The 13556-nt window shown below is 52.8% G+C and overlaps 1 protein-coding gene across 1 annotated transcript in view; it reads right to left on the bottom strand.

The window, feature by feature from the left end:
* LOC119386454 (uncharacterized) overlaps positions 1 to 13556 on the bottom strand; it is a 339529-nt gene that overhangs the window by 224463 nt on the left and 101510 nt on the right. The gene's annotated exons all lie outside the window — the stretch shown is intronic.

Raw genomic sequence — 13556 nt, forward strand, 5'->3', positions numbered from 1 at the left:
ACCAGCCAGGACGGTTATCAACGCTCGACGCTGTCCGCGAAGCAGTGTTCGAGGAGCTTCGCGATTGTAGTAGATCGTTTTGTTAAGATTGCGCGCCGCACGCTAATGTTCCAGCTTTGTCGAGAGATAACGCCGCCACTAGCGATATCGCTGAAAAGTTCCATAGCGCCTGTATAAAAGCCGACGCGCTTGACCGCTTGTCAGTTGATCGACGGTCGACGATCTGTTCACCGGTATCAGTGCATACTGTGTGTATTGCTGGAAATTAACGTTTCGTTTTTCGGCCACAATTTGGGCCAAATAAAGAGTTTCATCTTGGACACCTCGCCTGCGGTATTCGTCGACGTTACGACCACGCGTGACTATATATATATATATATATATATATATATATATATATACACATATATCTGTGTGTGTGTGTGTGTGTGTGTGTGTTTGTGTACATATATGTTGTCATGTGACGATAAAGAGAAAGACGTCGGGCAGAATAAGAACCACCAGCCAGCGATCAGGCGTTGTGAGTCTCTTCCGCCCACTTTTCATGCCTGCGACCCCCTCCCTACCGACCCACTGTCTACCGCGGATGGGAGCTGTGAGACGCATAATCCCGACGGCGCAGCTCGGGCTCCCACCCTGCCCTCCTTCGGTGACCGAGATCGTGAAGGCCACGGTGCAGCTGTGCCCGTGGTAAACAACGTGCCCGTTCTCGGACAGGGAGCTCAGTTGGGGCGACACGTCGATGGTTCATCAGTGCTGTCCAGCCCCACGATAGACTACAACACCATCCTCAAGCCAGAGCAGTTGGCGAGGCCACCTCCAAGCTCGACGGCACTTGGGCATATGGAGGCGTTGGCCCCTGTCGTGCCGGACGAACCACGAATCCACGATCCCCACCAGTCTACGCATGACTGTATCAGCACGGCATACGCTGTACCACTCCACAAAGTAGGCCTGTCGAGTGATGCCAACGAGATCGGCCCTGACCAGTCTGAGCCATATGTCGAAACGCCGCAGTTATAGGACGAGCGCGTCGATGCTCATCATTTCCTGCACGATGTCTCCTTCGAAGAAATTGAGGTGCCTATCCTGGTTGAGGCGACAGTCATCGATGACTTGACGGGGCGACCTGCCCCGACAAGACATGCCAGCTCGACCACCTCAAAGAGCACTACAGCGACAATGCTGCAATACCATGAGCTGCGTCGCAGCTCATATAGAGAAATCACGCACTCATTGACGCAGAAGCCTCGCTGTACACCTCGCTGGAGCTCGACCAACCATGAAGCAGGCAAACGACGCCAAACAATCCGACACTCGACTCTACCGCAATTTGCAGATCTTGAGCCTTCAGCAGTTCCGCACGTTCTGCTATTTTCAGAACGGCGACGGGACAAAGCTCAGCACTTTGGGTTGGCCCTGCGCCCATGACGAAATAGTCTGGGCCGCCCGCCAGAATCGTCGCTGAAGAACTTTCATGCCAAGTATAATCATGACCAGGAACTACGACTACAACGAAGCGGCCAATTACGTCCACAAGAGGGAAATGAGGCAGGTTTCCAAGGAAAGTCGCAGCGTGGCCGCGGACGACTGCCGCGACACAGCCAATGCCGCCCGCCAGAAGCATAGTGCTACCTATGATGGTTCAGTGCCCAGGACCCCTGAATGTTTTCACCAGCTAGGAAACGACCACCGGGCAGGACACCGTGCTCGCAGCGTGGCCGAGTGTAATGAAGACAGCGGCGCTCGGGCACGGGCGCATGCTCGGCTAGGGCGAAGACGAGAAAGACGAGGCGGAATAGAACAGCCGGCCCGCAGCAAGGGTGCTGTCGCTGTGTCTCTTCCCTGACAATATATGTGTGTGTGTGTGTGTGTGTGTGTGTGTGTGTGTGTGTGTGTGTGTGTGTGTGTGTGTGTGTGTGTGTGTGTGTGTGTGTGTGTGTGTGTGTGTGTGTGTGTGTGTGTGTGTGTGTGTGTGTGTGTGTGTGTGTGTGTGTGTGTGTGTGTGTGTGTGTGTGTGTGTGTGTGTGTGTGTGTGTGTGTGTGTGTGTGTGTGTGTGTGTGTGTGTGTTGTAAAGCGAAACCGGGACACTCATGCGCGCTCAGTCGGCCAGCGCGACGGAGCGAACAACGAAGTCAGAGAATAAGAACAGCCGGCCCAATATCGGGAATTGTCTCTTTTCTCTCGTCATTACAATGGCGCAGTCGAAGAAAACGAAGTGTTATGTCCCGGCTGCTTCGTCCATGGCATCCGCCAACGTACAGCCGCAGTAAGCGCGGGTTGAGGACGGCGTCCAGCCCTCCTCGGCATCTGCTCACCTACCACCAGTGCCACCACCGTTGAGCGACGGCGTCTAGGCGTCCTCGACGGCTCCGCACCATTTCACCGTCACCGTGATACTCCTTCACGAGTAGGGACGCCGTCCACGCGTCCTTGACCATGGATTCATCCGCTGTGAGGGCCGGGACCACCACGTACACCGTGGACCCATGGCTCGTCAGGCGCGTCTACCAACAACGGCGCGGAACTCTTGCGTGTCCTCACGGAACTCTGTCGTCAACACCACCGCGTGACGTGGTTGAACTCCGGGTTCTTGCCTGCCGCTTCACCATCGTCAGCTGTTCGGGCAGTACCGGTGTTCCGTGGCTTTCAGGACGACGTCTTTAGGTGGGTTCAGACAACGCCTCCTCTAGAAAGATGCCTGCCGCGTGAGCCAAAAACCACCTGCCCTACCCTTTCCCTCCTTCACCGTTTCTAATGAGGGCAGTACCTGGCGATCCTTGCGGTGGCCGCTTGCGACACACATTTGCGCGTGCGCACATTACCCCCCTCGACGTCACACCTCGTCAGCCCCATTGAAAAGAATAGGGGAGAACGTGGCGCCATCTCTCGACAAGCGACCACAACTCAAGGCAGGACGGCTACAATGGGATAGCCAGCGACTCCGCAGGCATCTTTCTAGAGGAGGCGTTGGTTCAGACCATCAATTCACTCGGCACCCACCACTATTGGTGAGACCATCAAAAATGGCTTACTGCTATCGACCGCCTTCGCGATGCCACCAAGGCGTGGCATGCTGAGAGGGCGTCAGGCAGCGATCCTAGTCGGAATGGTGTGCGAAGTTGACGAGTCTCTTTCGCCCGCTTTTTCATGCCTGTGACCCCCTCCCTGCCGACTGAGTCTCTACCGAAAATGGGAGCTATGGGGCACACAACCCCTACGGCGCAGCTCGGACGTTCACACACCTGCCCTCCCTTCGAGATCATTGTCATTCTTACTTCGAGATCAAGCTCGCCCCTATGGTGCAGCTGTTCCCTGCGCCAACGAGCCCTCATTTTCAGACAGAGCTTGTGAAGGGCAGCATCTCGATTGTCCATCTGTTTCCCGGGAATATCTGCGCAAATATTACCTAGATTTAGTTGAGCGTCCGCAACAACGTTAGGACGCAGCCTGCCATAGGAAACGGCTGGCAGGCTGCGTCTGTACGTTGTTGCGGACGCCCAACTAAATCTGTCTATTATCGTGAACACGGAAAGCCACGCGCACGACACGGATGCCGGCCGCGAGCAGGAATCCACGCCACATATTTCATACTCTACGACGGCCCCACCAGAACCTACCTCACCAGACAATACCACCCACAAGACCCAGCAGTTGGCGATGCGGCCTCCACGCTCGCCAGCGCGTTCCAGATCTTCCAGTGCCTGACAAGCCCACCGCAACCATCAAGGTGCCATCATGCCCACCGGAACAGCTACCGCAGATTCGAAAGCAGTCGCTGCCCGAATGCGCGACGGTCATCGTGTGCTGGTTGCGACCAAGGAATCTAATGCGACCAGCGCGACTAAAAACATGGAACACAGTCGCACAAGGACCGAGACCTGCAAAGACCCGCAAGGAACAGTCAATTCCTCCCACCAGAAACATTTCCGCAGCTGGATCGCCATGCAATGCCGCCGCGTGGCCGAGTGTAAGGAAGATAGCGTCGTTACTGCAAGGGCGCGCGCTAGGCCCGTGAGCAAGACACGCCGAGAAAACGTGCTAACGGTTGCTTCCTCGGACACTGTTCCTGCATCCTCCTGCTGGTATGCCGCGTGCGCTGCTTTATCCGCGACCCAGGCAATGCCTGTCGCCAGATACATGACTGACAGGTGACATGACGTCGCTGCGTGGCCGAGGTCGACCGGCGCGACACAGCCAATGTCGCCCCCCAGAATGTTCAGCAGCTAGGCAAGACAAGTCACCGCGCACACAGGACCGACTCCCGCGCCACAGTCAATGCCGCCCGCCAGAGACAATTTGGGCAGCTCTCCATGCAGTGTCTCAGCGTGGCCGACTGTAATGACAATATGCGAAACCGGGACACGGGCACTCACGCGCGCTCAATCGGCCAGCGCGAAAGAGAGAACAACGAAATCAAAGAATAAGAACACTCTTTCGTTGATGCGTACATTTTTCTTATGATTAGTATTATTTATTTATTTATTCCTTTTTATTGGCATCAACATTCAATACTCAAAATACTTAAAAAAGTTTCATAAGATGAATTCTTGGCCAATCCCCCAGAGTGGGTATGAGCCATGCTACTAGAACAGGCGGCCCAGGAACGGGCGTTGTCTATTTTCTCTCGTCATTACAATATATATATATATATATATATATATATATATATATATATATATATATATATATATATATATATATATATATATATATATATTGTAAACAGGTTTATTAGCGGCGACGATACTCAACAGCGACAGTCAAGGCGGGGCCGACTCTCAGCGCGAGTTGCGTTCTCTTCGAAAAGAGCCGAAGAGGGCGACCCACTAGAAGGTGTTCGAGAGGACGACCCATTACGAAGTTCGATCGCTTCGCTACAATTACCCCGGGTACGAAAAGGGAGCCGCCGGGCGACCTAGCAACTTGTCACTATGAGGGGGTCGTGGTAGGGCTTCAGGCGCTCCACGTTGACAATGTTGCGCCCTCGACGGCGCATGTCCGAAGATGGTTCTATGGGTTCGATCAGGTAGTTGACCGGGGATGTGCGTTCGACGATGCGGTAGAGGCCTGCGTATTTGGGCAGTAGTTTGGAAGAGAGGCCAGTTGCAGTGGTAGGGACAGAGAGCCAAACGAGCGCTCCAGGGAGGAACGGGGGCGTAGAAGTGGTGTCACCGCGAATGCTCTTCTGCCGCTCTTGGTTATGCGTAGTGAAGGTCTTGGAGAGCTCACGACACTCCTCAGCAAGTCTGGCTGTGGCAGAAATAGGCGCACATTCAGAGCTATCCGGCTTGTACGGAAGGATTGTGTCGATTGTGTGCGACGGGTGCCTGCCATACAATAAGAAAAAGGGTGAGAAACCAGTAGTACTCTGAGGGGCGGTTTGTAGGCGTACGTAACGAAGGCTAGAATGGCATCCCAATTTGTGTGGTCGGCGGCGACGTACATCGAGAGCATGTCGCCGAGCGTGTGGTTAAAGCGTTCGGTGAGGCCATTCGTCTGCGGATGGTAAGCAGTAGTTTTGCGGTGAACAACGTTGCACTCTTTGAGAATGGCTTCGACGACTTCCGACAAGAAGACACGGCCTCGATCACTGAGCAGCTCCTGGGGTGGACCGTGACGCAGCATGAATCGGTGGAGCAAGAAGGAGGCCACATCGCGCGCTGTAGCCGCAGGGAGGGCGGCAGTTTCAGCGTATCGCGTGAGGTAGTCTACAGCGACGATGGCCCAGCGGTTACCAGCGGACTTCAGAGGAAGTGGCCCGTACAAATCGATGCCAACGCGCCCAAACGGCCGGTCAGGGCAAGGTAGAGGTTGCAGACATGCCGGCGACAGGTGCGTTGAAGTTTTACGGCGCTGACAATCGATGCAGGAGCGAACAAACTTCTGCACGTAGCGGTACATTCCTCGCCAAAAGTACCGTTGGCGAATGCGGTGGTAGGTTTTCGACACCCCAGAGTGTGCACACTGCGGATCAGAGTGGAACGACTCGCATATGTGAGAACGCAAAGTGCGGGGTATTACTAGTAGCCACTGGCGACCGTCGCCGTCGTAATTGCGTCGGTGGAGGAGGTCGTCGCGAACGGCGAAATGGTGGGCTTGACGACGCAATGCGCGAGCGGATGGTGTGGCTGATGGATCGGTCAGCAAGTCGATCAGTGAGGCAATCCATTGATCCTTGCGCTGTTCGGTAGAGATGGTGTGAACGTCGATTGAAGCGACAGCTATGTGAGACACTGAGCTGTGGGCATTGTCGTCAGGCAAGGGAGAGCGGGACAGGGCGTCGGCGTCAGCATGCTGGCGTCCGTTGCGGTACAGCACACGGATGTCGTAGTCTTGCAGGCGAAGTGCCCACCGGGCGAGACGGCCTGAGAGATCCTTCAAGGACGACAACCAGCACAGTGCATGATGGTCGGTGACGACATCAAATGGGCGACCATACAAATAAGGTCGGAACTTCGTAAGGGCCCAAATGATTGCCAGGCATTCTTTCTCCGTAACGGTATAGTTGGTCTCAGCTTTAGTAAGCGTACGACTTGCATATGCCACGACGTATTCCGGGAACCCAGGTTCGCGCTGCGCAAGGCCAACACCGCTGGCGTCCGTGTGTACCTCTGTAGGGGCCGTAGGGTCGTAGTGGCGTAGTATCGGAGGAGACGTCAACAAACTACGGAGCTTTGCGAAAGCGTCATCGCACTCTGACGACCACGAATTGAGGGGCCCGTTGCTGCCAAGGAGCTTCGTCAGCGGCGATATCATAGTAGCGAAGTTGCGGATGAAGCGCCGAAAGTAGGAGCATAGTCCTACGAAACTGCGCAGTTCTTTGACCGACGTAGGTTTGGGGAACTCTGACACGGCCCGCAGCTTGGCTGGATCGGGGAGAATTCCATCCTTGGACACGACGTAGCCCAGTATTGTCAGCTGCCGTGCTGCAAATCGGCACTTCTTTAGATTCAGTTGTAGCCCGGCGTCGCTCAAACGCGTCAACACATGCCGTAGGCGTTGAAGATGCGTGGAGAAGTCCGGGGCGAAAACTACCACGTCGTCGAGGTAACACAGGCACGTGTGCTATTTCAAGTTGCGCAGAACGGTATCCATCATGCGCTCAAAGGTCGCGGGCGCATTACACAGCCCAAACGACATGACGTTGAATTCGTACAAGCCATCCGGCGTGACAAAGGCTGTCTTCGGTCGAGCGTCATCAGCCATGGGGACTTGCCAGTACCCTGAACGCAAATCAAGCGATCAAAAGAATTCTGCTCCTTGCAGGCTGTCAATGGCGTCGTCTATTCGAGGTATGGGGTAAACGTCCTTACGGGTGATCTTATTTAGTCGTCGGTAGTCCACACAGAACCGCACAGAGCCATCCTTCTTTGCAACAAGAACGACAGGAGGCGCCCACGGACTGTTTGAGGGTCGAATAACATCGCGGCGAAGCATGTCGTCGACTTGCTCGTTAATTACACGACGCTCTGCTGGAGATACGCGATATGGACGTTGCCGCAGTGGTGGTTGAGCGCCAGTGTCGATGCAGTGGGTGACAGCAGACGTGCGGCCGAGAGGAGTTTGCGCGACATCGAACGAAGAACGAAATTCTTCCAACAGGCATAGAAGCTGGGAACGCTCGACCGACGTAAGGTTGTCAGCAATTGAGGAACGAAATACATCAGCGGATGACGAATCAGATGTGGAAACAGCACTGAGCGTACGGGAGCTGGCGCAGTGCGTGTCACCCGGTGCGTCCATAAGTTGTGCGTCTTCGAGGGGTTCCGCTCTGCCGAGATATTTCCCTCGCACCAACGTAACCATGAACGGGGATGGGTTGGTCACAAAAACATCCGTGTCGCCCTGAGTGATTTCCACGGTCGCAAATGGCACCAGCAAGCCTTTCCTAGTGAAAACGCGGTCACATGGAGAAAGAAGTGCAACGGCGTCGCAGAGACCGGTGCAATAGACTGACACAGCCGTTGACAAATTCGCAGGAACTGTGATGTCGTCTTTGAGGAATACCTTGGTCGCAGCCGATGAACAGTCTGCCGGCGTCAAATGTGAGAATAGTGAGAGCTCTAATTCGGCTGGTGCGCAATGAATGACGGCGTCGTGGCGGGCGAGAAAATCCCATGCCAGGATGACGTCGTGAGAGCATGAAGAAATTATGATGAATTCGACGGCGTACAGAGCGTCCTGAATGATGACACGGGCTGTGCATACCGCCGTCGGGTGAATACTTTGGGCGCTGGCAGTACGGAGGGAGAGCCCGGAAAGCGGCGTCGTCACTTTTCGTAGCAGGCGGCTTTAGCGTCCATAACGGATACGGCGGCTCCAGTATCGATAAGGGCAGATGCGCGAACACCGTCCACAAAAACGTCTATCACGTTCGATGGTCTTCGCTGAGGGCTTTCGCAGTTCGATAGCGTCGCAGCCCTTGCCTCGTGGACTGCGACGACTAGTTTTCCTGGTCGCGTGGGACCGGACGTGGCCGCATCGGTGACAGCGAGCGGCGTCGTGGTGACGGTGAACGGCGGGTAGATGCAGCTGGGCGAGACGGCGGCGACGGAGGCGTAGGTGGGTCGTAATACGGCCGGTTCGACTGGATGGTGGCAGGCGACACGTCTCTAGGCGGCTGCACGCGATTGCAATAGCGCGCCACGTGGCCGGCGTAACCGCATGCGAAGCATATGGGGCGGTTGTCAGGTGTGCGCCATCGGTTCGCTGGGGCAGAGCCCGCCCATGGTGCAGGACGGGATTGACGGGGCGGCAAATGATAGGACTGCATGGTGGGCTGCAGTCGTGGCCTGTGCGAGACGTCGGCGTATGCTCCCGGTACATCAGCTTCGAAAGAGTGAGGTCGAGTGGAGGCTTCGGCGTAAATGTGTGGGGCAGCCGTAGCGATTGATGGGGGCGGTCTTGCGACAACTTGGGCGTAACTCAAAGGTGCAGGAGCCGGATGGTGCTGGTGGTACTCGGGCATGACCTCCGCGATTTCCTGCTCAATTGCTCGACGGAGGGGAGGCAGAAGGGTGGTCGACGGCTGTTGAGCGTACCGAGGGCGAGCAAAGTCCAGCAGAGAGAACTGGCACGTGATTTCCTCGCGCACGAAAGTCTTGATCTCTGCGAGCAACGCGGAGTGGTCGGGTATGGTCGACAAGCCAGCAAGCTCGGCGTCGCGTGATGGAGAGCGACGGGTCATCGATCGCTGCCGGCGCAGCTCCTCATAGCTTTGGCAGAGCGTTATGACCTCTGCCACTGTGCTGGGGTTCTTGGCGAGCAGCATGGTGAAGGCGTCGTCGTCGATGCCTTTCATGATGTGCCTGATCTTGCCAGAATCGGACATGGTGGTGTCGGCTTTCTTACAGAAATCGAGGACGTCTTCAATGTAACTGGTGAATGATTCACCGGCCTGCTGAGCGCGGTCACGTAAGCGCTGTTCGGCCTGGAGCAGGTCGGCCGAACACGTTGATAATGACGGTCTTGAAGTCGGACCACGCCGTAAAATCGGATGCGTGGTTGTTGTACCACAGGCCCGCCACACCCGCGACGTAGAAAACCAGGTTAGTCAATTTTCCGGCCTCGTCCCATTTATTGGGGACACTCACGCGCTCGTAAATGGCGAGCCAGTCCTCCACGTCGGTACCATCGGCGCCAGTGATGACTGGAGGGTCGCGAATACGAGGGACACCGGGACATGTCGGTGCGGGCGGGGTCGTTTGCTGGGACGCGTCTTGAGACATGGTAGACGGCAGGGTACGGGATCGAAGAGCCAGGGGCATCGAATGAGGGCCGAAGTTGTTGTGAAGGCTCAGCACTCTCCACCAAATTATAAAGAGGTTTATTAGCGGCGACGATACTCAACAGCGACAGTCAAGGCGGGGCCGACTCTCAGCGCGAGTTGTGTTCTCTTCGAAAAGAGCCGAAGAGGGCGACCCACAAGAAGGTGTTCGAGAGGACGACCCATTACCAAGTTCGATCGCTTCGCTACAATATATATATATATATATATATATATATATATATATATATATATATATATATATATATATATATATATATATATATATATATATATATATATATATATATATATGTATGTATGTATGTATATTGCCACGCCCACTTCATGTTTTATTTTGATGTATTCGGGTTTGACCAGCAAGGACGGTTATCAACGTTCGGCGCTGTCCACGAAGCAGTGTTCGAGAAGCTTCGCGATTTTAGTAGATCGTTTTGTTCAGATTGCGCGCCGCACGCGAATGTTGCAGCTTTTTCCAGAGATAACGCCGCCACCAGCGATATCGCTGGAAAGTTCGATAGCGCCTGTATAAAAACCGACGCGCTTGACGACTTGTCAGTTCATCGACGGTCGACGCTCTGTTCGCCGCTATCAGTGTATTGTTGTAGTTTGACTTTGAGTTCCTCGGCCACAAGTTCGGCCGCATAAAGAGTTTCATCTCTGACGTGCTGACTGCTGCATTTGTCGACGTCACTACCACGTGACAATATATATAGATAGATTGTATCATTTCATTTGGGCTTGAATTAGCTCGTTAAAGAAGTCTAAAACGATTCGAATGTATGGTAGAGCAATATTTTGCGATAATATTAACATCATCCTTGTGCCTCCGTCGGTGCAGTCGTTCGTCGCATGGGAGTAATGGTGATGACTAGACTTGAAGAGCGATTAGTCCTTCCTGGCAACAAAAGGCGCACTATTCTGGACTGTCGGCAGCATTTTCTTGTTCTTGGCATCTATTGAAGGCCCTGAGATGTGCATCAGCTCTTCTTCTTCTGAGCTCGTTTTATACCGTGCCGTTTCGTATCAATTCTTCTTCTTCAAGGAGTAGATCGGTGTCCATTATCTTCATTTCATATATCTCTTATTTCAAATATACCATCTTGGAGTGAAAAAACGACATGATACTGTAGCGCTAAACTCGAAAAGAAACACTGAAAGGCAAAAAGAAGTAGGAAAGTCGGCGTATTACTCTTTATATTCGAGTTTTGCCCTACAACATCATGGCCTTCAGTAAATGCAACTCGCCCTAGGAAACTAATTGTGGAACGTAAACACGATAGAAAAGCAACTAGGACATACGTGAAACAGGTTGGATGAGACCATGTTGGTTGTTTAGGTCAAATTTGTTGGCGCAGCGTTGGTTTAATGAACGTGGCTCAGTATGAAACTGATGCAGGATTTGCCGCATTTTTTATTATAAACTCCCTTTTTGATTTCGCGTTACAAGCAGGAATGGCCCCTATTTTATTCCAAATATTTTGATTCCAAATGTTTTAGAAGTTAAAAATAATTAGGCGCGCTTTACGCTCCCGTGAAATTTAGCCCAGCCAACACTGGAACCACAATTGACGCCAACCCGACATGACGCCGTTATCATAGCAGGAAATTTGTAATGCCTATTGCTTTCTTTTAAAATTAGATAGCCAGTATAGCAACCATAGTTGATGTTGCACCGACATTAAGCCTGCATAGGGCCTTTTTCCAAAGTGCTTTAAAGACCTGGCGTGGCTCCGTAGTAGAATGCTTGACTGCCACGCAGAACGCTTGGGTTGGATTCCTGCTGGGATCAAAGTGTTTATTCTTTGCATCCGTCGGGTCAACGCTGCCGATGCCGGGCTTTCTGAACGCTCTCGCATATAGGTTACCAATGTCTGTTCTGGCCCTTCTTGGTTAGATATAAACTGTCAATCACCTCTGGCGCATAACCGCAAAACACGACCCGTGGTATACGGGTATGTGCCACACGTGTCTGGAGAAAATGGTTTGACGACGTGCCGGCAGAATTTTCACGTTATTTATGTCAAGACCAGACATCATTCGTCAAACCCTCTTACATTGCCATGCCAATTTTCTACGCCATATTAGGGAGGCGATCACGAGAGCACCCAGACGTAGGCGTCTAGATAGATAGATAGATAGATAGATAGATAGATAGATAGATAGATAGATAGATAGATAGATAGATAGATAGATAGATAGATAGATAGATAGATAGATAGATAGATAGATAGATAGATAGATAGATAGATAGATAGATAGATAGATAGATAGATAGATAGTCCATTTTTGCACATTCGCTTGAACTGTGGAAGTGCGGCGAACCATGTGCGCTCCCCGGTTTCGCCATGCCACCACCCACTTGCTGCTCGCTGGCGCCTCACATCCAGTAGTCGGGCTTGGCTGGGTCTTCACCTCGTCGTCGCCGCCACTTGTTGGGTTTGGTGACGACTGGTGGTGTGCCCTTAGACATAGGCGTGCGCAGAGGCGGGGCAGGGGGGCAGCCGCCCGCCCCCTCCTTGTCACCTAAGAAGAGGGGGGCGCGAAGTCTGCCCGACTTAACAGTGAAGGGAGGCGCCGCGATGAACCGCCCCCCCCCCTCCTGAAGGGCAACCCTTCGCACGCTTACGCCCTTAGTTACCATTCAACGGTAATGAGTCCGACTACAATGCGCTATGAAGAACGATGCGAACATGTTTATTATACCGCCATGTTTTTGTTGTCTCTGAGCGCCGTCACAGTTACCAGATGCGTTTTCATACGTCGGCTAACAGACTGCGAGACTTCGTCATCGTGATTGGACGAATCATGGTCTACGCTGCCGTCACCGCACTCTCCCGTTTCATCGGTAAGGAAGAAAGATTTAAATTTGAAGCGCGAAACAAAAAATCACAGCATATCCACGGAGTGAATGATGATGAGTGGGCGAAGCTGCGGAGGTTCATCGGTAAACCGCGAATCTTCCGTGAATTCTGCCCAGTACATCATCACCGACGTGAGATCGGGCGCGTTTATACTAAAGGTTCGATCAGTTATGACGACTTGCAGCTCACTTTAATTTTACATGTACGCTGTGAATTTTCATTGTTTAGAAAACCATTGCTTTAAAAAAATCTGGCGTCTTTCGTTAAGCAGCTGGCGTCTTTTCGTTTTGCTTTAGAAACATCTGGCGTTCTTTCGTTTTGCTTTTACAAAACATCTGGCGTCTTTCGTTGGTTTATTTCATCAATCAACGGCGTTTTGAACAAAATTTTTATTGTTTAATCACGCACAGGAGAAATCTCACCAGGCACTACCTTGGAGGTAAAGAATGGCTGCTAATGGGAATGAGAGACAGAAGAAGTCGGCTTTTAGCTAACGCTGCGAATTTTTTTATTGTTCAACAACGCACAGGAAAAATCTCCCACCGGCACCACCTTGGAGGTCAAAGCGTAAGACTGGTTACGCACTACGACTACGACTACGAGGGACGAACGGGTGCCGCCTTAAGGAGCCTCGCCCCTAAAAGCTCAGCACAGAGCTAGTAACGAAGGGGACAGTACGAGGGCGTCATCCTGCCCTGTCCCCTTCGTTTCTGCTGCTTTTTCTTTCGCGCTTTCCTTAACTATAAATACATGCCAACTCGCCCGACTGTCCCTGTTAGTTCAGGAAGAAAGGTACTCTCTGATGACTCCATACCGCTTCCATACGCGTGAACGCCGCCGTGCCTGCACCTCACGCCACAGATTAGAAGGTTGTGTGAAGGCATCATCTCGCTGCTTCATT

Source organism: Rhipicephalus sanguineus, chromosome 3, assembly GCF_013339695.2.
Source record: "Rhipicephalus sanguineus isolate Rsan-2018 chromosome 3, BIME_Rsan_1.4, whole genome shotgun sequence".
Lineage (NCBI taxonomy): Eukaryota > Metazoa > Arthropoda > Arachnida > Ixodida > Ixodidae > Rhipicephalus > Rhipicephalus sanguineus.